This window comes from Dermacentor variabilis, unplaced genomic scaffold, assembly GCF_050947875.1.
Source record: "Dermacentor variabilis isolate Ectoservices unplaced genomic scaffold, ASM5094787v1 scaffold_23, whole genome shotgun sequence".
In the NCBI taxonomy this organism is placed as follows: domain Eukaryota; kingdom Metazoa; phylum Arthropoda; class Arachnida; order Ixodida; family Ixodidae; genus Dermacentor; species Dermacentor variabilis.
The window spans coordinates 334088-360313 of NW_027460401.1; positions in this window are offsets into that span (position 1 = coordinate 334088).

The following is a 26226-nucleotide window of genomic DNA, read 5'->3' on the forward strand; positions in this document are numbered from 1 at the left end:
ACCTTACTTTAGTTTTCTGCAGATTAATTTTTAGACCCACCCTTCTGCTTTGCCTCTCCAGGTCAGTGAGCATGCATTGCAATTGGTCCCCTGAGTTACTAAGCAAGGCAATATCATCAGCGAATCGCAAGTTACTAAGGTATTCTCCATTAACTTTTATCCCCTATTCTTCCCAGTGCAGGTCTCTGAAGACCTCCTGGCTCCTGTAAACACGCTGTGAATAGCATTGGAGAGATCGTATCTCCCTGCCTGACGCCTTTCTTTATTTGGATTTTGGTACTTTCTTTATGGAGGACTACGGTGGCTGTGGAGCCGCTATAGATATCTTTCAGTATTTTTACATACGCCTCGTCTAAACCCTGATTCCGTAATGCCACCATGACTGCATAGGTTTCGACAGCATCAAACGCTTTCTCGTAATCAATGAAAGCTATATATAAGGGTTCGTTATATTCCGCACATTTCTCTATCACCTGATTGATAGCGTAAATACTGACACGTGTACTTATATTTATCGGGCGACCACGTTTCGCCGCCTAACAAATCTTATCGCACAGCGCGGGACGCGCCTGCAAGTATCCGAAGTTTCTGGAAAGGTATCGATGCTTCTATCCGCTGTGTGTTGCCGCCGAACCTTGTGTTATCTGATTTCATCGCGTGACGCGAATGGTGTAGAACTTTGTGGAAGGCACGCGGGTCCCAACGATTATTCTGGAACATTCGATGGCTGCTGTATAAAAGCCGACGCGCTGGACCCGCTGATCAGATTCTCGACGATCGCCGACTGTGTTCGCCGCTAACGTTGTGCTTTAGGTGTAGCCTGTCTTTGTGGGCACAGGTTCGCCCAATAAAAGCTAGTTTTGTCTTTCACAGTATTGCTACTGTGTTCTTTAACGTCACTCCCACGTGACAATATGGTCTATTGTTGAGTAGCCTTTACGGAATCCTGCCTGGTCCTTTGGATGACAGAAGTTTAAGGTGTTCCTGATTCTATTTGCGATTAACTTAGTAAATAGTTTGTAGGCAACGGACAGTAAGCTGATCGGTGTTTAATTTTTCAAGTCTGTCATCCCCTTTCTTATGGATTAGGATTATGTTAGCGATCTTCCAAGATTCCGGTACGCTTGAGGTCATAAGGCATTGCGTATACAGGGTGGCCAGTTTCTCTACAATAATCTGCCCACCATCCTTCAACAAATCTGTTGTTACCTGATCCTCATCAGCCACCTTCCCCCTTGGCATAGCAACCAAGGCGTTCTTTACTTCTTCCGGCGTTACTTCTGGGATTTCAAATTCCTCTAGGCAAGTCTCTCTTCCATTATTGTCGTGGGTGCCACTGGTACTGTGCAAATTTCTATAGAACTCAGCCACTTGAACTATCTCATCCATATTAGTAATGATATTACCAGCTTTGTCTCTTATCGCATACATCTGATTCTTGCCAATTCCTAGTTTCTTCTTCACTGCTTTTAGGCTTCCTCCGTTCCTGAGAGCATGTTCAATTCTATCCATATTATACTTCCTTATGTCAGCTGTCTTACGCTTGTTGATTAACTTCGAAAGTTCTGCGAGTTCTATTCTAGCTGTAGGGTTAGAGGCTTTCATACATTGGCGTTTCTTGATCAGATCTTTCGTCTCCTGCAATAGCTTACTGGTATCCTGTCTAACGGAGTTACCACCGACTTCTATTGCACGCTCCTTAATGATGCCCACAAGATTGTCCTTCATTGCTTCAACACTGAGGTCCTCTTCCTGAGTTTAAGCCGAATACCTGTTCTGTAGCTTGATGTGGAATTCCTCTATTTTCCCTCTTACCGCTAACTAATTGATCAGCTTCTTATGTACCAGTTTCTTCCGTTCCCTCCTCAGGTCTAGGCTGATTCGAGTTCTTACCATCCTATGGTCACTGCAGCGCACCTTGCTGAGCACGTCCACATCTTGTATGATGCCATGGTTAGCTCAGAGTATGAGGTCTATTTCATTTCTAGTCTCGTCGTTCGGGTTCCTCCACGTCCACTTTCGGCTATTCCGATTGCGGAAGAAGGTATTCATTATCCGCATATTATTCTGTTCCGCAAACTCTACTAATAACTCTCCCCCGCTATTCCTAGTGCCTATGTCATATTCCCCCACTGCCTTGTCTCCAGCCTGCTTCTTGCCTACCTTGGCATTGAAGTCGCCCATGAATATAGTGTATTTTGTTTTCACTCTACCCATCGCCGATTCCACGTCTTCATAGAAGCTTTCGACTTCCTGGTCATCATGACTGGATGTAGGGGCGTAGACCTGTACAACCTTCATTTTCTTCCTCTTATTAAGTTTCACAACTACACCTGCCACCCTCTCATTAATTCTATACAATTCCTGTATGTTACCAGCTATATTCTTATTAATCAGGAATCCGACTCCTAGTTCTCGTCTCTCCGCTAAGCCCCGGTAGCAAAGGACATGCCCGCTTTTTAGCACTGTATATGCTTCTTTTGGCCTCCTAACTTCACTGAGCCCTATTATATCCCATTTACTGCCCTCTAATTCCTCCAAAAGCACTGCTAGACTCGCCTCACTAGATAACGTTCTAGCGTTAAACGTTGCCAGGTTTATATTCCAAGGTTCATATTTAAAAAAAATCCGCGTGTTGATAAAATTTCATAAAACAGGCCTGGAGTGTGGCCTGATCCCGGTGACTAGAACCGGTAACGCACTCCCTCACCAGAGCAGGATTGGCCACCCTGGTGCAGTACTTGGTCACAACCTCCTATATGAACACAACAATCAAACCCCGGCCCTCAGTCCCCAGCAGCTGCGAAGCAACTGACCTCGGCGGCGGTCAGACCTGCGACGCAGCAGAGGGTGCTAAGAATCCCTGGCTCCGGACAGGCATTTTACCATACTAAGCTGTAGCTGAAACTTGGGGGATAAAGAAACTTGAAAAGAAACAGAACCATACAATGCATGGTGGACTAGACTATGGCAGTTTTAGCATTATGAGATGAGAATTGTACAGTACTTATTAGAGAGCAAATGAGTGTATCCGATATACTGGTTGAGAGTAATCGATGTGGAGTCAGACTGATATTCAATGGAAATCGGTCATTCAGTGGAAAGAGCACATAATCGGCACTGATTTTAAAAAAATGTCTGCCAAGGGGAGGGCAACATGGTCGAGGGCAGCGGAGGCCATGGTAGCATGGTACTATTAAGAAATATGCAGACACAGTATCGAGTCAATTTACACAAGGCAGGAAAGCTAGATATCACTGTTACCTTAAATGTTTTCCGTAGAAGAGAACCCACTGTTTGTATAAAAATTATGAGTAAGGTGGGTTTTCAAGGTATGCAAAAGTTATCACAACTCTGCTGTTTTTTATTTATGTTTTTGGCTGTAGAGTACCTTGCACAATAAGCTCCCTACGCATCACCCTCTTTCATTATTTCCAGTTTTTTTAATGACACTTTCTTTGCCGCTTCCCCAAGGCTTGGCATTTGGTTTTCTCGCCATATATATTTGTGACAATTTGCGTCACAAAGGTATGTACGTCATTAGGTATGTACACAAATAGACAACCTGCTGCTGATTATATTATGGCGTAATAGACAACTTCGGCACAGGGTATGTGCTCATTCTTGGCTAATCCCCCAAAATGGATGCGCCACCGTGACAAACACGGTGTGAAACCTTAAATGCATTTAGATACGTTTAGTAAAGCATTGAAGGGGGCTAGTTGGTGAACGTTCATGATTGCATTGCGCTTAGCGTTACGCCGACGATTTTAAGTGAAGGACAGGACGTGGACTACAGAATTGCGCTACGTACGTCCATGTCCTGTCCTTCACTTAAAATCGTCAGTGTAACACTAAGCGCAATGTAATCATGATTTAGATGCGTATTTCTCTGTGCATACACCTGTGACTACTAGACCTTCTACACATGCTTTATCACGTTGCCTAGCTGCAGACCAGCTCAAGATTGCCCGCCATGAGTTTAAACACATGTTGGGACTAGGAATCATGCATCCATTTTCCAGCCTATGATCATGTCTATTGCACATGGTACCCAAGAAGGGACTGGCGCTTGAACGAGACCTACCAGCGTTTGATGCCACCGTCCCCAACCACTAGCCATTGCCCCACATTGAAGGCTTCGCAGCAGCACTGCACGGAGCTGCTCTCTTCTACAAAAACTCTCTCATCCTCTCAGCAACATTTTTCCCTTGACAAGCATCACACATCGCCTTCATCTTTGACCTAGAGAGCCAACAGCTACAGGCAATGATGCTGTGCTCGTGTGGTTTGCTGCTGCAACCTAACCAACTCGGACAAGATTCGCGGCATTTAGATTTCAATAGTGTGTTGGATCTGCAGGTTTGACCATGATAACCCTTACAGTGCATTAAAAAAAGGGTGCATGAAGGAGGGCAACTGATTATATATTTTTAACACAATTTCTTGCTTTTGTTTTCGTGAGGCTGCACACACTTATATGCTTCTTTTAACAATAAAATTCTGTTTGCAGAAAATGCCACATGTTTATTCAAGCTGTTCCTTCCTTGCCCTATTTCAATAATAGCAAATTTTAGGAGCTGCAAATCAAGCTGACTTCAGAAGACTAATGTTTTTCAGCTACTTCTAGTAGCTTGTTGATTGGTTAATTTTCTAGTTGGGCATGATGTGGTGCAGTGCAAGGCAGTTTACTTGAGAGGCATGGCATGCTTCGTGCTTAAAAAATTAACTATTTAAAAAGTTCTTGGAATAATATTAGGACAGGAAACTCTAATTGAGTGATCACTATTTTTGTCGCAAAATGTGACAATGAGCTAGCCGGATACTGTCACGACAGCGTAGTGTACGTTGTACGAGTATAGAAGAAACAAAATTGGAGTTGTGAAGTTCAAAGGCCTATTTTTACAGCCTTTCCTTATACTGCTGACATTAGAGAGCTTAAGATTAGTGGATGCAAGCAGCATGTGTTAACAAGAACCCTGTTTGGGCATTTCTGGGACCCATGTGGTTTGCATAACCAAGCAGCACGCTTGCGTCCCCTTATATAATACATTTATTTTCATTGTAAAGCAACCAATATCGCAGTAAGTCTGATCAACCTGCATGAATATGCTAGCAATTTTTAAGCACTTAAGGTGTGTCGGTTGAGTGTTCAAATCACTTCACCACACCATTGGCCACTAGACTTGTGCTTTCCAGTATTACTGGCTAATCAACTCTTGAGGTGTTTACGTTGCTTTTCTGTGCTGTAAGATTAGTTTGACAGTCCTAATAAAATTGTTCAAGTGAAGGTCTGGGCTGTTATATTGGCCACCTCATTCTAAAACTGTTAGGTCTGACACTGTCAAAGCATTTGGCAACTTTAATGAGCTTCACCTCGATATATATATATATATATATATATATTTATTATTGGGGTGAGACCATTTAGCATGTGAAAATAAAAATATCAGCAAATAGACAGTTCGGGAGCAGCCGAGATGACAGTAAAGCGGACGGCGCTGTATCTTCAGGGTGGCGGGGACATCAGAGCCACACTACCCGTCACCGCGTACACTGTTTGCTTCATCGCATTACACAAATATGTTGCGGTGAAGCGATTGCGGACGCATATACCCATTTATTCGTCGCAACTTTGCACAGAACCCTGCGTCCCACTGCTAAAACTAAGAGCGTGAAAAGCGGGCAGAAAGGCAGCTGAACATCACAGGGCACGGAATTAAGCTCCATCTCACTGTATTTATCGCGCCCTTAGTACCAGTAATCTTAAACATCTACTCTGCATATTAGTTCGTCGAATTAAAAATTATGGGGTTTTACGTGCCAAAACCACTTTCTGATTATGAGGCACGCCGTAGTGGAGGACTCCGGAAATTTTGACCACCTGGGGTTCCTTAACGTGCACCTAAATCTAAGTACACGGGTGTTTTCGTATTTCGCCCCCATCGAAATGCGGCCGCCGTGGCCGGGATTCGATCCCGCGACCTCGTGCTCAGCAGCCTAACACCATAGCCACTGAGCAACCACGGCGGGTGTTCGTCGAATTCTGGCAGACCATGTGATGTCACTAAAGGTCCGTTGGGTTCGCAGAACTACGCGATAATTGTCGTAAAGCCCACGATAAAAGTAACTCACATGAAGTCACGGATAGCGCCCTGGCGCTGAACACGATTGAAAACATGCGCTGCCCCATTTGAAGGACGCGTGAACATTTGTGAGCAAATACCCACCTTAAGCATTATATTACTAACGTAACGTAAGTCGCGGCGAGGAACACGTACAATACCTCCGCCAACGACGCCCGTCAAGTAGAGGTGCACGCGCGATGTGATGACGCTGCCGAAAAGGGCGAACACGGGCCGAGCCGCTACGCCACTTGAATATTCCGATCGTCTGCCCCACTGCATTCTTCAGAAATACGGGTCTCACACTACCAGGGTTCACCGAGACTAAAAGCCGACATGCCACACCACTACTACTGCATGACTTTCCGCCAACAAATACTGAGCCTACTGTTATAAAACCAGCAGTCGGCGTGGGCCAGAGATTCAATGTGCCACATGGCGCCACGGCATTACTTGGCGCAACCATCGCACCTTCTGAAAAGTCCCTAAACGATCCTGTCCCTACGCACCTAGGATCAGGTCACGTGAGGGATTTTTGTAGGACATTTAGACATTAGACACACGCCTGAGTGTGAGCGCGAGAGACCGTGTGCGTGTTCGACGGACGCCATATGAGTTCCTGTGCGACAAACTTGAGCCCCTGCGCTGCTTCCTCTGAGCATTCTTCCTTCTTTTTTACTTAATAAATCCAGTTGCATTCAATCAAACCCCTGTGACCTCTGAGAAGCGCCTGTCGCTGTGTTCACTGTGTTCATCACTCTTATAGTGAACATCGAAATTCATTTTCCAACATTACGGGGCGATATAAGAAAGCTACAAACTTCAGCTATTCCTTTGTCGCTGGTGTCGTTTACTGCGCTATGGTATAACGGGATAAGATAGGGCTACAACAGTTGAGACAGCAATCTTCTGGAGAAAAGCTGCTTTGGAGTGAACGCGACGTTTCCCTAGATAATCAAGAACCGCTTTACTACACATACCCTTGCGCATACCCTTGCGCAAAGCAGTGTCTGCCAGCATGCGCGACCTTTAAGACTGCCGGTAACCGCTTGTGGCTGTGGCAGTTAAAATAACGCCGCTCATTAGAAAATTCAAAATGAACTGTGATCACACTTTTCAACCTATTTGAATTATCGCGGCGATCAATTCTTCGTGATTTTTTTAAACAGGGGTCTAGTGTAAAACGAGCAGCTGGGTGATTCCATCATCATCATCATCATCATCATCATCATCATCATCATCAGCCTATTCATGTCCACTGCAGGACGAAGGCCTCTCCCTGCGATGTCCAATTACCCCTGTCCTGTGCCAACCAATTCCACCTAGCACCCCCAATTTTCTTAATTTCGTCGCACCATCTAGTCTTATGCCGTCCTCTACTGCGCTTCCCTTCTCTAGGGTACCCATTCTATCACCCTAATGTCCCAACGGTTAACTAGTCTGCGCCTTATATGACTTGCCCAGCGCCATTTTTTTCTCTTAATGTCTATAGAATATTGTCTATACCCGTTTGCTCTCTGATCCAAACCGCTCTCTCTGTCTCTTAAAGTTATGCCTAGCATTCTTCGTTCCATCGCTCTTTGCGCGGTCCTTACCTTGTTCTCAAGCTTCTTTGTCAGCCTCGAAGTCTCTGCGCCGTATGTCAGCACCAGTAAAATGCACTGATTGTATACTTTCCTTTTCAATGATAACGGTAAGCTCCCAATCAGGAACTCACGATGTCTGCCGTATGCGATCCAACCCATTCTTATTCTTCTATGAATTTCCTTCTAGTGTTCCGGGTTCCCTGTGATTAGTTGACCTAGGTAAACGTACTCCTCCACAGACTCTAGAGGCTGACTTGCGATCTTGAACTCCTGTTCCCTTGCCAGGTTATTTATCATTATCTTTGTCTTCTGCATATTAATCTTCAGCCCCACTCTTACACTCTCTCTGTTAAGGTCCTCAATCATTTGTTGCAACTCGTCTGCATTATTGCCGAATAGAACAATGTCATCGGCAAACAGAAGGTTGTTGAGGTATTCGCCGTCGATCCTTAATCCTAAGCCTTCCCAGTTTAAGAGCTTGAATACTTCGTCTAAGCAAACAGTGAATAAATAGCATTGAAAAGATTGTGTCTACTTGTCTTACCCCTTTCTTTATAGGTATCTTCCTACTTTTTTGCGTAGAATTAAAGTGGCTGTGGAATCTCTGTATATATTTTTCACGGTATTTACGTAAGCGGTCTGTACTCCTTCATTACGCAATGACTCTATCACTGCTGATATCTCTACTGAATCAAATGCGTTTTCGTAATCTATGAAAGCCATATAGAGAGGCTTATTATACTCTGCACATTTCTCGATAACGTGGTTAATGACATGGATGTGGCCCATTGTAGAGTAACCTTTCCTGAAGCCAGCCTGCTCCCTTGGTTGACTAATGTCCAGTGTTATCCTTATTCTATTGGAGATGATTTTGGTAAATATTTTATATAATAGTGGGAGTAAGCTAATAGGCCTATAATTTTTTAGTTCTTTAACGTCGCCCTTTTTGTGGATTAGTATAATATTTGCCTTCTTCAAGTTTTCTGGGACCCTTGCAGTCGATATAGACACTTCGTATAGAGAGACGCCAGTTTTCCTAGAATTATATCTCCTCCATATTTGATTAGATCGACTGTTATTCCATCCTCTCCTGCCGCTTTTCGTCTTTTCATGCCTTGCAAGGCCTTTCTGACCTCATGTCTAGTTATAGGAGAAGTTTCTGTATATTCTTCATCATTGTTTCGAATAGAGTGCTCGTGAGTCGTTTGGGTATTGTAAAGGTCAGTATAGAATTCTTCTGCTGCATTTACTATATCTTCAAGATTGCTGATGATATTACACTGTTTATCTTTTAGTGCATACATCTTGGTTTGTCCTATGCCAAGTTTCTTTCTCACTGATTTCAGGCTGCGTCCATTTTTTACGGCTTCTTCAGTCTTTCTCACGTTATAGTTTCGAGTATCACTTATTTCCACCTTATTGATCAGTTTTGACAGTTCGGCGTATTCTGTCTTATCTCTTGAGTTGGGTACTTTCATTTTTTGTCGTTTCTTTATTAGGTCCTTTGTTACTTGGGAGAGCTTGCCTACTGGTTGTCTTGGTGCCTTGCCTCCCACTTCCATTGCTGCCTCTGAAGTCAGCTTCTTTACGGTTTCATTCATTACCTCTATGTCATCATTTCTCTGTTCTAAGGCTGCATATTTGTTAGCAAGTACCAGCCTAAATTTGTCTGATTTTATCCTTACTGCCTCTAAGTTGACCTGTTTTTTCTTGACCAATTTTACTATTTTTTTGTTCAATTTGAGGTGAATCCTGGCTCTCACTAACCTATGATCACTACAATTTACCCTACCTATTACTTCTACATCCTGCACTATGCTGTGATCGGCAGAAAGTATGAAATCAATTTCTTGCTTCACCATTAGGGCTTTTCCAGGTCCATTTTCTGTTACACTTCATTTGGGCCTAGTTGGTACATAATTCTGAACTTAACGTTACAGCGCAAACACCTAAGACGATCAAACATTGGCTACCCAAAATCACATTCTTTGGGGGTGCGAGGGCTTACCACCTCCCAGGTCGCTCCTGCCAGCTCCCTCACAACAGACGTGGGAAGAGCTGCTCAGAACGCCGGAAGAAAAAGTACAAAAAGCCCTCGTTGCCTGGGCCGAAAGGGTCGCTCCTCGTGAGGGGCCATTCTAGGACTCGGGCCTGCCAGTCATAACTGAGCAGAGTGTCAATAAAGTTGTTACCACCACCCACGATCCACAAAAAGAAAGATACGACACACACTGGCGCTGACTAACAGCTTCTTTTTTCTTTCGTCGTCGATGCATATATATACCTAGGCCACACAACCGCGCAGGCGCAGAGAATACATTACTGACATCTGCCAACTTATCTTATACGCAAACGTAGGAATTCAAATTCTGATGGGTGCAGGGATAAAGATGTGTCACTATTGCAATTGTTGCCTTGTCTTTTTGTGGTAGGCCTCTAAGGCAAGCCGCGCATGATCATTCTTGCGTTTTCCAAGAATTAACGTCCGATCAAGCCGCGCCTCACAATTGCTGCAAGAGTTTATATGCGCAACAAGGTGCGCTCCCTTATCTACATTTTTGTTTACTTTTTGCGCATGTTCCCTGAGTCGCTCATTGACGCAACGCCCTGTCTGGCCAACGTATGTCTTACCACATGAGAGTGGAATGCCATAAACCACGCCGACAGCGCACGACACGTATGAGGCACCATGCCGAATTTGGCATCCCCCTCTGCTCTCTCCGCAGGTACGGGAACATAGCTTTGAAAGCTTGTTTGGTGCAGAAATTGCCAAAGGAACACCATGCCTGCAAGCAATTTTCTTGAGTTGATGGGTCACCTTATGCATATAAGGGACCACCGTAGGCCTTCGCGCTTCACGTTCGGCGGCCGGCCTTTTTGTGGTTTTTCTTCTCTGGATCAGAGCTTCAATCACGGCAGTCAGAAGCGACATGGAGAACCCAGCTGCCAAAAGTCGGCTGATCTGATTATCAAAACTTTCTTGCAACTTGTGCACACACGAACTCTTAAGAGCCAATTCTATACCTGACGACGCAATACCTCTTTCCACAATCTTCGAGCGCGCAGACTTGAAGGACAACAGTTCTTTTTTCGCACGGGGTTGATACGCCCAACGCACATGGCGTTCACAGAATTCAAGCTTCAGTTCCAAGAACTGCAATACATTGTTTTTTGGACTCTCGTGGGTAAAAACAAGACCTTGTCCATGTACCTTAAAATCCTCTAAAACCTTATTGATCGTATCCTGGTAGGACGAGTCAAGTGATAAAAATACCAAAAAATCGTCGACATACCTAAAAACTTTTAAAACTTTCCGCTCAATAAAAGCATGGTCTAAAGAATAATCCACACTAGACAAAAAATATCGACAAGGAAGGGAGCAACACATGATCCAATACATATACCATTCCGTTGTAAATACGGTTGGTCATTAAAAACAATAAAATTAGCTCGAAGGTAATATTCTAAAAGACTTAGAAAATTACCCACTGAAAGTCCGGCATGATTCTGGAACGGGATCGTACCACTATACTCAATACATTCATGTACCGAAGACAGGAGTTCACGCTGTGGAACTGCATAAAATAAATCTTCAACATCAACAGAAAAACCATAACCTACATCCTTATTTCAAAGCAAGAACTGCACCACGTCATTCGAATTCCTTGTTCGGAAAGGGTCATTCACTGTTAGTAACTTTAAGTTCTTTTGCAGGAATAGGCTCAAATTCTTCTGCCAACAACCAGACTCGCTAATAATGGTCCTGAATGGTGAATCTGGCTTGTGGGTCTTAGCCTTAAAAAATACCGATAGGTACCTGCCGCTACTGTTCTCTATGCTTTTTGCAAGCGGCATCAATTCCAATTTTTTACAAAAGTCAATAAACTTTGTTTTTATCCTAACTGCACTTTTCTTCATCGGAACAGAGTTTTTTAGCACAGCCTGCAACGCTTTCTCGTTAAAGATGCCCTTCTCGATGACAACAAACCCTCGTTCTTTATCTGCTTCCAAAATGCACAGTTCGTTATCTTTTAGGAAAGAGAACGCTCGTCGAACACTGACATCAGAACAGCGTGAAGGTCCTTCAGTTACTACCTTATCCAAACGCTCGACACCTTCAAGAAGGCAGCGATCGCGGTCTTCTTGATTCGCCTTGGAAGCAACATTTCTATTAATAGCTATGAGTTCATGGGCAGGGACACTAGAAGGGACACAGAACTTAGGGCCTTTCACTAGCAAACGGTTAACCTCATCAGGTAGAACAGCGTTACCAAGTACCTTAACACTTTTTGTTTCATCTAGCGTAATTTTTGCACCAGATCTACACAAAATATTTCACATGCAATTCCATCTTGCCTCCGTGAGCTGAGCCGCAAGGCGAATATAAGATCTGTACTTCTGAAGAGCTATCCACTCGGGGTCAGCAGCATGGTAAACAGACCAAAGCCAGTCCTTGAAAAGTCGGATTTGCCGCCACAGCTCCTAGCGTAAAAGCTTACACAGTCTCTTGACATGGCTCCACGATGGAGACAAAGTACTGAACAAAGCACTCACATCTGTCGGCACAAGTCCTTTGCGTAGGAAGAACCCGCAAAGTCTTGCTCGGCAAGTCGCAATGATGATGTGGCTGAGCAATGCATTGACGACAGTAGAAGTTGAAGAACATGAAGACACACAAAAAGAGGGACCCACTGCACTAGAAAGGAATTTCAGTAACACCTCGTTTGAGCCTAGTTGGCACATAATTCTGAACTTTACGTTACAGCGCAAACACCTAAGACGATCCACAAAAAGAAAGACACGACACACTGGCGCAGACTAACAACTTTTTTCTTTCGTCGTCGATGCATATATATACCTAGGCCACACAACCGCGCAGGTGCAGAGAATACATTACTAACATCAGCCAACGCAAACGTAGGAATTCAAATTCTGATGGGTGCAGGGACAAAGATGTGTCACTAATGCAATTATTGCCTTGTCTTTTAATGTGGTAGGCCTCTAAGGCAAGCCGCGCATGTTCATTCTTGCTTTTTCCAAGAATTAACAACCGATCAAGTCGCGCCTCACAATTGCTGCAAGAGTTATAAGCGGTGCGCTCCTTTATCTCCTTTGCCTCGTTTCCTGAAGAAAGTGTTCATTATTCTCAGCTTATTCCTTTCTGCGAATTTTACCAGCATCTCACCTCTAGCGTTTCTAGAATCGACACCCTAGTTCCCAATTGCCTGTTCACACACCTGCTTTTTCCCCACTTTTGCATTGATGTCCCCCATTACTACTGTATACCGCGTTTGCACTTTTCTCATCGCTAATTCAACATATTCATAAAACTGATCTAGTTCCTCATCGTCGTGACTGGACGTTGAAGCGTAGGTTTGTACTACCTTTAATCTATACCTTTTATTGAGTTTGATTACGACTGCTGCTACCCTCTCGTTGATGCTACAGAATGTGTCAATGTTGCCCGCTATGAATTAGGAATCCTACTAGGTATTGCTTCTTATCCGGGAGACCTCTATAGCAGAGGACATGGCCATTATTCAGCAATGTGTAGGCCTCACTAGTTCTTCTAATCTCACTAAGGCCAATATCCGAAACAATATCTGATAGTTCTTCGAAGAGACCTTCTAAACTAGCCTCACTCGTGAGGGTTCGGGTGTGAAACGTTGCAAGGGTCAGTTTCCATTGGCGGCCTGTCCGGGCCCAGGTATTCTTAGCACCCTCTGGTGCATTGCAAGTCTGACCACCGCCTTGGTCAGGTGCTCGGCAGCCACTGGGGACTGAGGGCCATTTCATTGAGGAGATCATCTCATTCGGGAGGTTGTGGCCGAATACTGCACCAGGGAGGTCAATTCCTGTTCTGGTAAGGGAGTGTGTTTGTTCAAGCTTAGTGGGGCTTCCTAATTTGGTTGTACCTGGATTAGTATAGCCCCACTCGCTCTCAGCATCTTTCGCCGGTGTCAGGCGCCACTCCAAGCCTGCAGATGTAGTGTACTGGAGGATGTCATACGCAGATACACCATCGCTTAAAAAAAAGACGGGGGGGTTTGAACTTCTGACTACCGTAACAGACCATAAAACATAGCTCCCTACGCAGACATACGCAGATACACCATCGTTAAAAGAAGAGATGGGGTGGGTTTGAACTTGTGAATACCGCGACCGAGCATAAGACATAGTTCAGTAAGATAATCCCGCAGGCGGCTAGGCTACTTTGTCGCCGATGGCCCTACATGCGCAAGAGATCCGCTAATTTGTCCCTCCGCCCTATGTGGGTTCTTGCTGATCGGCATAGGTTGCACGACATAGCATCAATTCTCGGTTTCCCTATCCTCTTGTTTCCCGTATCTTACGCATGCACGCGGTCTTGAGCGCGATACATTTTTGCTCAATTTGAACAGCGATTACCACGTGTGCGCAAAAATAAAAAAGGGAAAGTTTGTCAGTTCCTACCGAGAGGCCCCGAGTGTCGTATGATCCGCTCGTCGCGTCTGCTTGTCTCTTGTCGTCCGTAAACTCGCGTTCCCGGGCGGCTATTCAGAATGTTCCGTCGCTGCGCCGTCTTACTGCCGCGCTGAGATTCGCACAAAGCAGGCGACCATGACGGCTCTCGGTGGTGTTTCATCCTTTCTACAGCTTTGGACAGTGATTATAATAGAGCTAATGAGAAGGAGGGAATGAGGGGAGGGTAACTGACCTCGTAGTTTTTCTGGGAACGCAGTGAGCCTAAGCGCTAGGGATACGGGAGTTGTATACCTCATTTAACCTACAGTGGTGCCTTCTTCGATAAGTCACACATGGTTGGAACCTATCGCGCTTGTAAGAAATTGGCGGCTCTGCTACCGCCGCGGACGCAATAAAATTCTCGGGAATGAAAACGAAAGTAAGCAAGAAGGAATAACAAGACATGTAGACGAAAGGGGTGGACGCATACGAGACCGTTCTCACGGGCTAAAAATCTGTGTTTTCAACACAGATCAACACGGGTCGAAAAATTCATGTTCTATATTCCACTGAGTATTTTATATTTTATGCGTATATCACTCGGTAGCACGAAAGTGAACGTAGCTTCTTTGCAAAATGAATATTTTAGGAGGAACAAAATTGCGAAATTCTTCAGTGTGGAGGCGCCTATTTCATGCACAAGGCATTGTCGCAAATTCACAACAATGTGAAGTACAATATGTTACAGCTACAAAGAATATATTTTTGTGTGTAAAACGTAGAGGTACAGAAGGGTCAGCTAGCACTGTTTGAGGCTTCCGAGAAATATGCAAGTGTTTTAGAACAACTGCTTAATTTGCTGGAATTTTCAAAAGTTGCTATGTTTACGATTTTTTATCAGCTAAACAAATCCATGTAGCATTTAGAAATTTGGTATACTGTGAGAACTTAACCTGTTCGACAATTCCGTTCAATATTGTTACTGTGTCGCAAATTACCATTTTTACAATTCGCCTCAAATGTGAAGTTTTGGTGAAAATGAACGCTATTTAAAAATCAAAATAAAAAGAACCCACCGTAAATTTTTCTCAAAATCTCGTAAACAGCTCTTCACAGACACTGGAAAAAAATATTTAAAAACATGCTGCATTATTTTGTTCGTAATGACAATATAGGTGATAGAAATGAGAGCTTCGACATAATGCACCAAGGTGCTAAGAAAAAGGAACATCGGGGTAAACAGAACGTGCATAAGGCTTTGAATTGCCTAAACTTGACCATAATGGTGACAGAAAGGCAGTCTTGGCCTTATGGTGAATAATTATGCATAAAAGTGCGTTTAGTACAATACTCATTCGCTTTAATGGGAATAAAGAAGCATCAACATAACCTTCAAATGACTCATTTTATTGAACAGCATGTGTGCACAGCTTACAGCGTAGATAATTTGTTCCTTCTGTTAATGAAGGTTTGCATTTCTCGGTGGGCTACAGAATTAACGGCTAGATCTCTGTGAATGTACACAGGTAACAGAATGTACGGCAGATAAGTGCCTCTAAAAATGTACTGGTTATTGTACAGAGTGTTTCAGCTAAATTTAGCCAGCGTTTAAAAATATGCCGATGCACCCTAAGACGACGCGAGCGAATATGCATGTTGCTCACTTTTGTATGTAGAGTGTCACACTATTTTTCTATTTATGCTAAATTAGATAATTAGTCAAGATTATTTAACCAACTTCTGAAGCAACGAAGTTAGGCAAAAGAATTCCAATTAGAAAGTTGCAGAGCGCTTTGCAAAACGTCCGATTAGACAGTTTCTACCATTCTATCAAGCATGTTTTTTAACTTACTACGGATGCCCGCGAAATACAAAACAATACCGCTTGACATACCCGCTTGCGCGCGGTGATTGCACTGCTCCCAAGCGTTCCGCGCGCAAACGAACATAGCATTTAGCCGCGTATGATGGCGCTGCGCCTGCTTATCGCAATCATAAAATCCCGCGAGACACCGCTGGCGTAAATCGCACAGCCAACGCATTCGCCACTGCCCTGTCGCCTTCTAAGCGGCAGCACGCCCTGCTAGATGCGCTATGTTCGTTTGCAGGCGGAGAGTATAGGGGGGCGCTGCGATCACGGCGCGTATGTCACGTGGCGCTTTTTTTTTTCTAACGAAACGAAAGGGGTTAACCGAAGGGCCCAATTTTTGTTAAGCATATCATAGAAGGCAACAAACATTGACACCAAGGACAACATAGGGGAAATTACTTGTAGTTAATGAATAAAAGAAATGATAAATTATCGTAAATGAAAGCGGATGAAAAAACAACTTGCCGCAGGTGGGGAACGATCCCACGTCTTCGAATTACGCTTGCAATGCTCTACCCATTGAACTATCGCCGGCGCCGTTTTCCCATCCACTTTCTTGAGTATTTATGGTTCCTACCAGAACCCTGAGAGTGTTAGCCAGCGACACCACTCACATGCCTTGACGGCGGATGTGGAACGTCGTTTCTACGCAGGCGTCACGAGATGTGATCTTTTTGGGTGAACAAAACTGGTCAATGAAACCCCGCATGCTATCTGAAGGCATCAATGATGCTGGATTCGAGACCCTCGTTATGTAATAAACGAGAAGAAAGGGGTTTAACCGAGGGGCCCGATCGCACGCGTAATGCGAAGACGTGGGATCGCTCCCCTTTTGCGGGAAGTTGTTTTTTTTTCCTACACTTTCATTTCCATCAATTTATCATTTCGCTAATTCATGTATTAAGTAATTTCCCTTATGCTGTCCTTGGTGTCAATGTTTGTTGGCTACTGATCATATGCTTAATAAAAGTCGCGCCCCTCGGCTAACACCCCTGTCACACGGGCGAACTCCGTTTCGCATGAAACTCCCTCACGGAGACTGACGGCAATGGAGTTGCGGCCGTGCTACACGGCACAGCGCGAGCTTTCGACGGGCGCCGCACGGGGTACAAACGGCGCTGCTGCGCTTACTTCCGCGTGCAACTGTTCACATATACAGTCGCCGTTAAAGTAATCTGTGTGCATTTTTTTAACGCAGTATGTAATAATATAAAATCACAGCGAGAATCCTTGCGGTACGTTACCTCGAAACTTTTGTTTTCCAAGCATAGCGAAGTTGCAAGCAATGCTGGCCACACTGCGCTCTTGCTTTCGTGCGTGGGCAGAGCGGGTCATGTTGCTGGGCCGGTGCGCTTCGATTCGCGATTCCGCTGTGTCATCGCGCGTGTCTGTGTGTTCGCGGTGCGCCTGGATCGCTCATGGTGCGTGTCACCCGGAGAATTTTACCCGTACGGCTTGAACGATACTTGCGGCTCCCGTGCATATAAAAACAAACAAAATGGCGGAACGACGTTTCCCGATGCAGCGTGGCGAAGTATTGGTGTAGAGAGTACAGGTGCTGATGCCCTTAAAAACAAATTAAAACTTCCATTATGTGGCATATATCCCAAGGCAAAAAAAATAATGCTAAAATTTGTAAATGAACCAGTTACGACGATTTTACTAGCGTGGTGGTGGTGGTGGTGGTGGTGGTGATGTTGAAGCAGGCGGGGTTAACCTGGCATACATAGCCGGCAATTGTTCCGCCTGATCCTCCTTCAAGTTGAGATCAGGCATGTGTCACCAGGTGTCGATGAGCCCCGTGTCTCGCAGGAAGGCTATCAGCAGGCGTTGCGCTCTCTTCCTGAATGCCGCGGGCCCTCCGGGGAAAACAACGTCTTCAAAGGTCCTGTGCGTGAGACCGCTTTTTTGCAGGTTGTCGACCAACGCTTTTCTTTCTGTGTCAAACTGTGGGCATAGCCAAATGAAATGTTCGATGTCACCAATGTCACCACAGAAAACACAGAGTGGGGAAGCGCGAAGCCCAGTCTTGAATAACCAAGCTGGGGTGTATGCGGAGTCGGTCCTGATGCGGTATAAAAGCGTCGCTTGTTCGCGTGTAAATCCATGAGTCACACAGGATTCGTGTGGATTCTTGTGCATCTGTCGAAAGTGAAGGCGGATTGCATCCTTAGGGTTTTGAAAAGCTTTTGGAGCTTTCACTTTTGGGACACATGTCAGCGCTAGGCGTGCAAGGGCGTCAGCTTCCTCGTTTCCATCAATTCCTACGTGTGATGGAAGCCACTGAAACCTTATGTTAAATCCTTTGCTCGTGAGGTCGTCAAGCAGTGCCAGAGACTGCCTTGTAAATTTCTCTAGAGGTAGGCCCCGATGTAATCTTTGTGATGCTGACTTGGAATCCGTCAGCACCACGACATCTCGTGCAGAAAAGGCAGGTAGTTTCCGCAAAGCCGCGGTGATTGCGGCGCTTTCTACTGTTGTAGAGGAAACTACGCGATCCAGTCGGCCAGACCATGACACATCAAGGGATGGTATGCAGAATGCCGCTGCACAGCTATCTGTTTGTGCACACACCGAACCGTCTGTGTACACTTGTAGATGGCTTTGAAACAAAGTGCTCAAGTGGTCCAACACAATAAACTTGGCTTCGGCAGTTGAAATGGTGCGTTTCGTCGGTAGGTGGGGTATATTGAGGCTGCAGGTAACGTCCGGAAAAGACCATTGCAAGGCCCGCCATGGGAACGAGAGTACTCCATCCAACCGTAATGGTCATTGCCAAACTCCCTTCGCCCAAAATCTCCATTTAACTTCCTTGGCGCAAGGGAGACCGTGTGACACGGAGCGCAACTCCATTGGCGTAAAGACGAAGGAGTTCAATGGAGTTCGCGGGTGCCCGTGTGACAGGGGTATTACTCCTTTTCTTCTCGTTTATTACATAACTAGGATCTCGAATTCGGCAACATTGATGCCTTCAGGTAGCATGTGTGGGTTTATTGACCAGTAGCCTTCACCCAAAAAGATCACGGAGTCGTGACACCTGCGGCAGGAAAGATGTTCCACATCCACCGTCAAGGTGTGTGAGTGGTGGCGCTGGCTAACACTACCAGGGTTCTACTAGGACGCATAAATACCCAAGAAAGTGGGCGGGGAAACGGTGCCGCGGAGGCTCAATCCGCAGAGTATCGCACGCGTAATGCGAAGACGTGAGATCGTTGCCGCCCTACGGCAACTAGATTTTTTCATCCACTTTCATTTCCATTAATTTATCGTTTGTTGAATTCATTTAATAAGTACAGGTAATTTCCCCTATGCTGTCCTCAATTGGTATCAATGTTTGTTGATTTCTTATGATTTCGTTTTTTTTTTGTATTTCGCGGGCATCCCCAGTAAGCTGAAAAACACTGATACTTAACGTATACAACGTTACAAACTGCCTAATCGGACGTTTTGCAAAGCGCTCTACAACTTTCTAATTGGAATTTTTTGCCTAACTTCGTTGCTTCAAAAGTTGGCTAATAAATCTTAATTCTAATCTAATATATAGGAATCTAATCTAACAAATCTAATAACTAATAAATAGCGCGACACACTACATATATAAGTGAGCAATATGCATTTGGTCGCGTCGTCTTAGGGTGCATCGGCATGTTTATAAACTGTGGCTAAAGTTAGCTGAAACACCCTGCATAAACGCCGTTATATAACCTAAGATGCGGTGGTGGGAGTGGCGTTGGTGTTGGATAGGGCAGGGTTAGCTGGCAGATAGTTCCAGCTGCCAGCTGCCTAAAACTACCAAAACTGCCTTTTTATCGCAATCATGGTCAAATTTAGGCAATTCAGTCTTATGCGCGTTCTTTTTACCCCGATGTCCCTTTTTCTTAGCACCTTGCAGCTATCTGGCGAAGCTCTCATTTTTATCACCTATATTGTCATTACATAAAAAATAATGCAACCTATTTTTTAATATTCTTTTTCAAGTGCCTGTGAACAGCTGTTTACGAGATCTTGAGAAAAATTTACGATGGGTTTCTTATTTTGATCTTTAAATAGCGTTCATTTTCGTCAGAACTTCACATTTGAGGCGAATTGTAAAAATGGTAATTTGCGATACAGTAACAATATTGAACAGAATTGTCGAATAGGTTAAGGTCTCACAGTACGCCAAATTTCAAAATGCTACATGAATTAGTTTAGTTGATAAAAAAACGTAAACATAGCAACTTTTGAAAATTCCAACAAATTAAGCAGTTATTCTAAAACACTTCCACCCGCCGTAGTTGCTCAGTGGCTATGGTGTTGGGCTGCTGAGCACGAGTTCGCGAGATCGAATCCCGGCCACGGCGGCCGCATTTCGATGGGGCCAAAAACACCCGTTTGCATAGATATAGGTGTACGTTAAAGAGCCCGAGGTGGTCGAAATTTCCGGAGTCCTCCACTACGGCGTGCCTCATAATCAAAAAGTGGTTTTGGCACGTAAAACCCCATAATTTAATTTTTAATTTTTTTAAAACACTTCCATTTTGCATGCAAGCCTCAAACAGTGCTAGCTGACCCTTCTTTACCTCTACCTTTTACAGACAAAAATATATTTGTAGCTGTAACATGTGCACATGTAACATGTAACACATGTGCTTACCCCCACTCGATAATTGGCTTTAGACAGAATCTTTCCCCCCAAGACGCTATGTTCCAACTTCAGCATCAAATCCTAGGTGGCAAATCCCGTCACACGAAGGCGATCTTGGGCCTCGACCTCGAGCGCGCCTTCGATAACATAAGGCCCTCCGCCATCCTCGAACGCATCTCCTTGCTCAACCTTGGAGAACGCACTTACAACTACGTAAGAGACTTTCTATCCAATAGAAAGGCCTTCCTGTCCGTCGGAGACATTCGATCGGAGAAACTCTCCCTCGGCAGCACGGGCACACCGCAAGGCTCTGTCATTTCCCCAATACTGTTTAATCTGGTTACGCTCGGATTAGCACAAGAACTACAAAAACTCGACGGCACTGAACACGCCGACGACGTTACAATCTGGGCTGCAAAGGGCAGCGACGGCCAAATCGAAACTGCCCCACAAGACGCCGTCGACGTCGTAGAAAATCATCTCGAAGGCACGGGACTCCGCCGTTCCCCTGAAAAGTCCGAGCTTCCCCTATACCGCCCCACACTCCGTGGACGCCCCCCCGCGGGGCTCCACGAATAAACGCCAATACGAGGAAATAGAGCTCAACCTGAAGGATGGCAGACCCGTGGTCCCTAGCATCCGCGTTCTTGGTATGACCATAGAAGCCAACAGAGCTAACTCTACGGCTATCTATCTATAAATAAAAAATAAATGAATAAATAAATCTCCAAGATCCAGACCGCTAATACATCCAGATTGCTGAAACGAGTGACCAACCGGCGAGGGGGCATGAAGGAAGAAAGCCTCATCCGCCTTGTCCAATATTTTATCGTCTGTCACATTACTTACGTTGCGCCCTTTCTCAACTGGTACAAAGGTGAAAAGATTAAACTGGACATCATCATCAGAGGAGCTTATGAGCAGGCTTTAGGACTACCCAACCACACTAGCACGGAACTTCTACAATTAGGTATCCACAACACGCTAGACGAGTTAATCGAAGCCCAACGTCGATCTCAACTAGAGCGGCTTACCCTCCCGGAAACGGGCCGCAGCATTCTAAACAAGCTTAATATCACCTACCACCGTCAACATGGAGACAAACACCCAATACCACGCGACATTCAGCAATGGATACACGCCAACCCTATTCCGAAAAACATGCACCTAGACTACAACAAAGAACGCAGGAAGGCACGAGCTACCTCCCTCATCAAAGCTTATGCCAACACCGCGGGCTTCACCTTCGTCGTCGCAGCTGAGTACCAAGATGGACGGCGCTTTGCGGCGGTTACCACAGCAGGCGGCTTGCTCCGACATGCTGCCAGCATCGTTACCAAAAATGCCGAGACGGCCGAGGAAGTGGCCATCGCCCTAGCCACTCTTGACCCAGCCTGTCCCACCATACTGAGCGATTCTCGCGCAGCAATCAACAACTACATCAAAGGTCGCATTTCTCAGCAATCACTCCGTATCTTACGACAAGCCCCGCATTCGTCTGAAAATCAAATCACCCTCGTCTGGATCCCAGCACACGCCGGCGTTGTCCACCCGCACCTCACTAACCTCAACGAGGTTACACACTCCGTAGCACGAGGACTAGTCAATCGTGCAGGAGACGGTGCAGGTGTACCCGCAGGACGCGACCGCCTTACAAGATACAACGACCTTGTGAAGTCATTTTACCTCGCAAGAAGAACCTTCCCCAGCCCTCTACGCAAGTTAAACAGGGCACAGCCAACCACCTTTCGTCTGTTACAGAAGAATACATACCCCTCCCTCACACGCTATCACACTATATACCCCGACATCTACCCGAGCCAGACGTGCAAGGTCTGTAAAACTGAATCCGCAACACTCCCCCACATGCTATGGGAGTGCAAACATCAATACCAAGAGCTTAATCCCGTGACCCTCTTGTCGAGATGGCACGCCGCCCTGCGCAGCTCCCATCTCGACGACCAACTCTGGGCGACCCAGCAGGCCTACGAAGCGGCGAAGAGGCAAGACCTCGACGTCCCATCGTGGGAGGCCTAGGCCCAGCCGACTGAACTGCTTGTGCTCATTAAAGTTCACTCTCTCTCTCTCTGTAACATATTGTATTTCACATTGTTGTGAATTTGCGACAATGCCTTGTGCATGAAATAGGCGCCTCCACACGGAATAATTTCGCTAAATTTTTCCTCCTAAAATATTCATTTGGCAAGAAGCTACGTTCACTTTCGTGCTACCGAGTGCCCCCCCCCCCCCCCCACACGCATAAAATATAAAATATTCAATGGAATCTAAAATATGAATTTCTTTTACCCGTGTTGATCTCTCGTGGAATCACCCAGCTGCAATTTTTTACGCCTCTTAACTGGATGAAAAGGCTAATGTCGGTAGAATAGGTCGGAACCACAGTATAAGGCGCAGACAAAAGACGAAGTGCGATACAGTATGCAACCCACGATCGCGATTTCACGAGCTGCGGATCGATCAGCGCTGTCGTAGAACCCGGCGGCAATTTCTTCCACTGTCGCAAGCAATGAGCTAAGTATGTAAGGCGCTGCACATGCCTCGCTCATGTGTCGAGTTCCGATCTCGTTAGGGGCCACATCTGCATTACGCAACATGTTTCGCGCTTATTACCCATTTGTGAGACCGCAAATTACACCGCGTGCTTGCTGAACGTCCTATACGATTACGCAAACCGCCAGTGAGAATGACCGACTTGAGATTTACAGAAGGTTAAGGACTATGGAGTCCGAGTATATTTTTCCCACCTACATATTGCTGCGCCGGCACCTGTGGATTGTACGTATTGCACAGTTCTAGTGGAGGATAGGGTAGGGCGCGTCTCCACTTCTATCCAGCCTGGCCCTGCTGAACGTGGCCGCGGGCGTCTGGTTTTAGAGGCAATCAGCACTGGGTTCGAAGGATAGCTGACCCGAGATAGCTGATCGCTTCGTGTGCCCTGTATTTTCGCGCGCCTGGTTCGCATCGAAGCCAGGCGTAGCGCCCAGGGCAAATTTCTTAAAAAAGCGATGAATTCAGCTAGTTGATGCCTCTTCATAGTTTATTCTTGCGCTGTGTAATCAATGACAAAGGGCGGCGACAAAGACAACTGATGGTGCGCAAACTCACTACTGGTTTATTAGTATATTGTGACCTGTCACATAAAGCTTAAGAAACAAATGGACGGAGAAAATAGGAAAGGGCCAAAAGATCAAAGATAAAAGCAAAAACCCGAGAAATACAAGATCGTGAGGTTTATTGGGGCTATTTGTTGAATTTCTATTTTTCACGCCTAGAAAGGGGGTTAACCGACGGGCCCGATTTTATTAGTCATATCATAAGAAGCCAACAAACACTGACACCAAGGACAACACAGGGGAAATTACATGTACTTAATAAATGAAATAAAGAAACGATAAGTTAATGCAAATTGAAATGGATGAAAAAACTACTTGCCACAGGTGGGAACCGAACCCACAACCTTCGCATTTCGCGAGCGATGCTCTACCAATTGGGCTACCGCGGCGCCATTTCCCACCCACTTTCTTGGGTATTTATGTGTCCTAGTAGAACCCTGTGAGTGTTAGCCAGCGCCGCCACTCACACACCTTGGCGGCAGACGTGGAACGTCGTTTTTGCCGCAGGCGTCACGAGAACGTGATCTTTTTGGGTGAAGGCAACTGGTCGAAATGCGAAGGTTCTGGGTTCGGTTCCCACCTGCGGCAAGTAGTTCTTTCATCCACTTTAATTTCCATTCACTTATCGTTTCTTTATTTCATTTATTAAGCGCAGGTAATTTCCCCTGTGTTGTCCTTGGTGTCAGTGTTTGTTGGCTTCTTATGATATTTTTCTCGACGGTTATTCTTAAGTACGACTGCCAAACTATGTCGAAAGAACTGGTTAAGATTAAGGATGAACTAAAATCTGATTTTGCTAAAGTAAGAGACGAGATGCGGCATGAATTGAAATTGTTTGGCGAAGGTTTAGAAAGAGATCTACGAACAGAAAACCGCGAGCTCAAAAATGAGCAGAATAACATGGAAAAAAGTCTGCATTTTGCATTTCACACAATTGATGAACTGAAAACAAAAGTGATGGACTGTACGGCATATAATGCTAAGCTCGAGAGTGAAAACGCAGCTCTGCACGCTAAGTGTTCCTTTTTAGAAAGCACAGTTCCAAGCTTAGAAAACCGACTCGTGCAAACTGAGCAATACTCTCGCAAGACCAACCTAGAGCTTCAGGGTGTAGTGAAGACCGAGAATGAGTGCTTAAGCGACCTACTGTCCAAACTTGGCTCTACGATCAATGAACCAATCGCTGTATCGCACATTGAAACGTGTCATCGTGTACCTACACGCAGTAGTGATCGGACGAATATAATCGTCCAGTTCAAGAGTCGGGTGAAGCGGTATAGCGTTTTCCACAAAGCCAGATCACAAACAGATCTTGGGTTGGAAGGCGGCGCACGCGAACGAACACCTTTGCCCTGGAGAAGCTTCTCGCGATGGCCGTGAAAACGCGAGCATCACGGGAAATCGGTGCGGTCGTTTAACGGCAAAATTTTTGCAAGACAAACTGACCACCACGCCCGTTCTTCAGATAAGAAACAAGAGTGACGTCGAGAAGATAACGTCGGGGCAGGCGCAGGTGTAAAGTGAGGGATCAGCGTGAACTTGTGTACCGCGCAACTTTGGCTGCTCTCCATAGTCAAAATGGCTTATCAAGAGCTTGCTCTCCCGCAACTCATTGCTTAACAGGATGCATTGGTCATGGCTGTTGCAACAAGAGTGACGATATCATCCATTTTTGGCGCAATTTACTTGTAAATTTAATGTGATCATGATATCGGAAACATGGTACTACAGTAACTCTGCTATGCTGACTTTACAAGGTTATCACCGCTTTTTTATTAATCGGCCCACCAAAACAGGCGTTGGTGTTGCACTTTTTGTTGAAAGCTATGCAAAATATGAATTAGTACCCGACTATACAAGAATAACAGATGACTACGAAATACTCACTGTAAAGAGTAAAAAGAGGATAATATATCTGGTGTATCACCCACCGAGCGGCAATGTTGTCACTTTTCTAGACTTTTTCGAACCATTTCTAGATAATGGAAGCATGAACAATTTGAAGCTTGTGTGTGGCGGCGATATTAATTAGATGTACTTAAGCAGAGTAACTCATCCTTTCAACTGAAGACGTGCCTCCAGTCTGCAGGTTTTGTAAATACCACAACACCACAACAACACGCATTACAAGTCATACATCTTCTTTACTTGACTTACTCATTGTTGATATTTCTTCTACTCTATGCAACACAGGCACATTGGTGTCTGACATAAGCGACCACTGCCCTATATTTTTAATCTACACCGATGACTAAAAAAACAGCTGATGCCCGTCAACAGTTCACTTATCAGCGTATAACACAAGCAAGTTTAGAGCAGTTCAAAAATGACGTTATGAATCACAATTGGTAACATTTTTTTAGCAAAACAGATGCAAATAAGGCACATAACGAATTTATTAGAACCTTTACCCATATGTACACCAGCAATTTTCCAATGA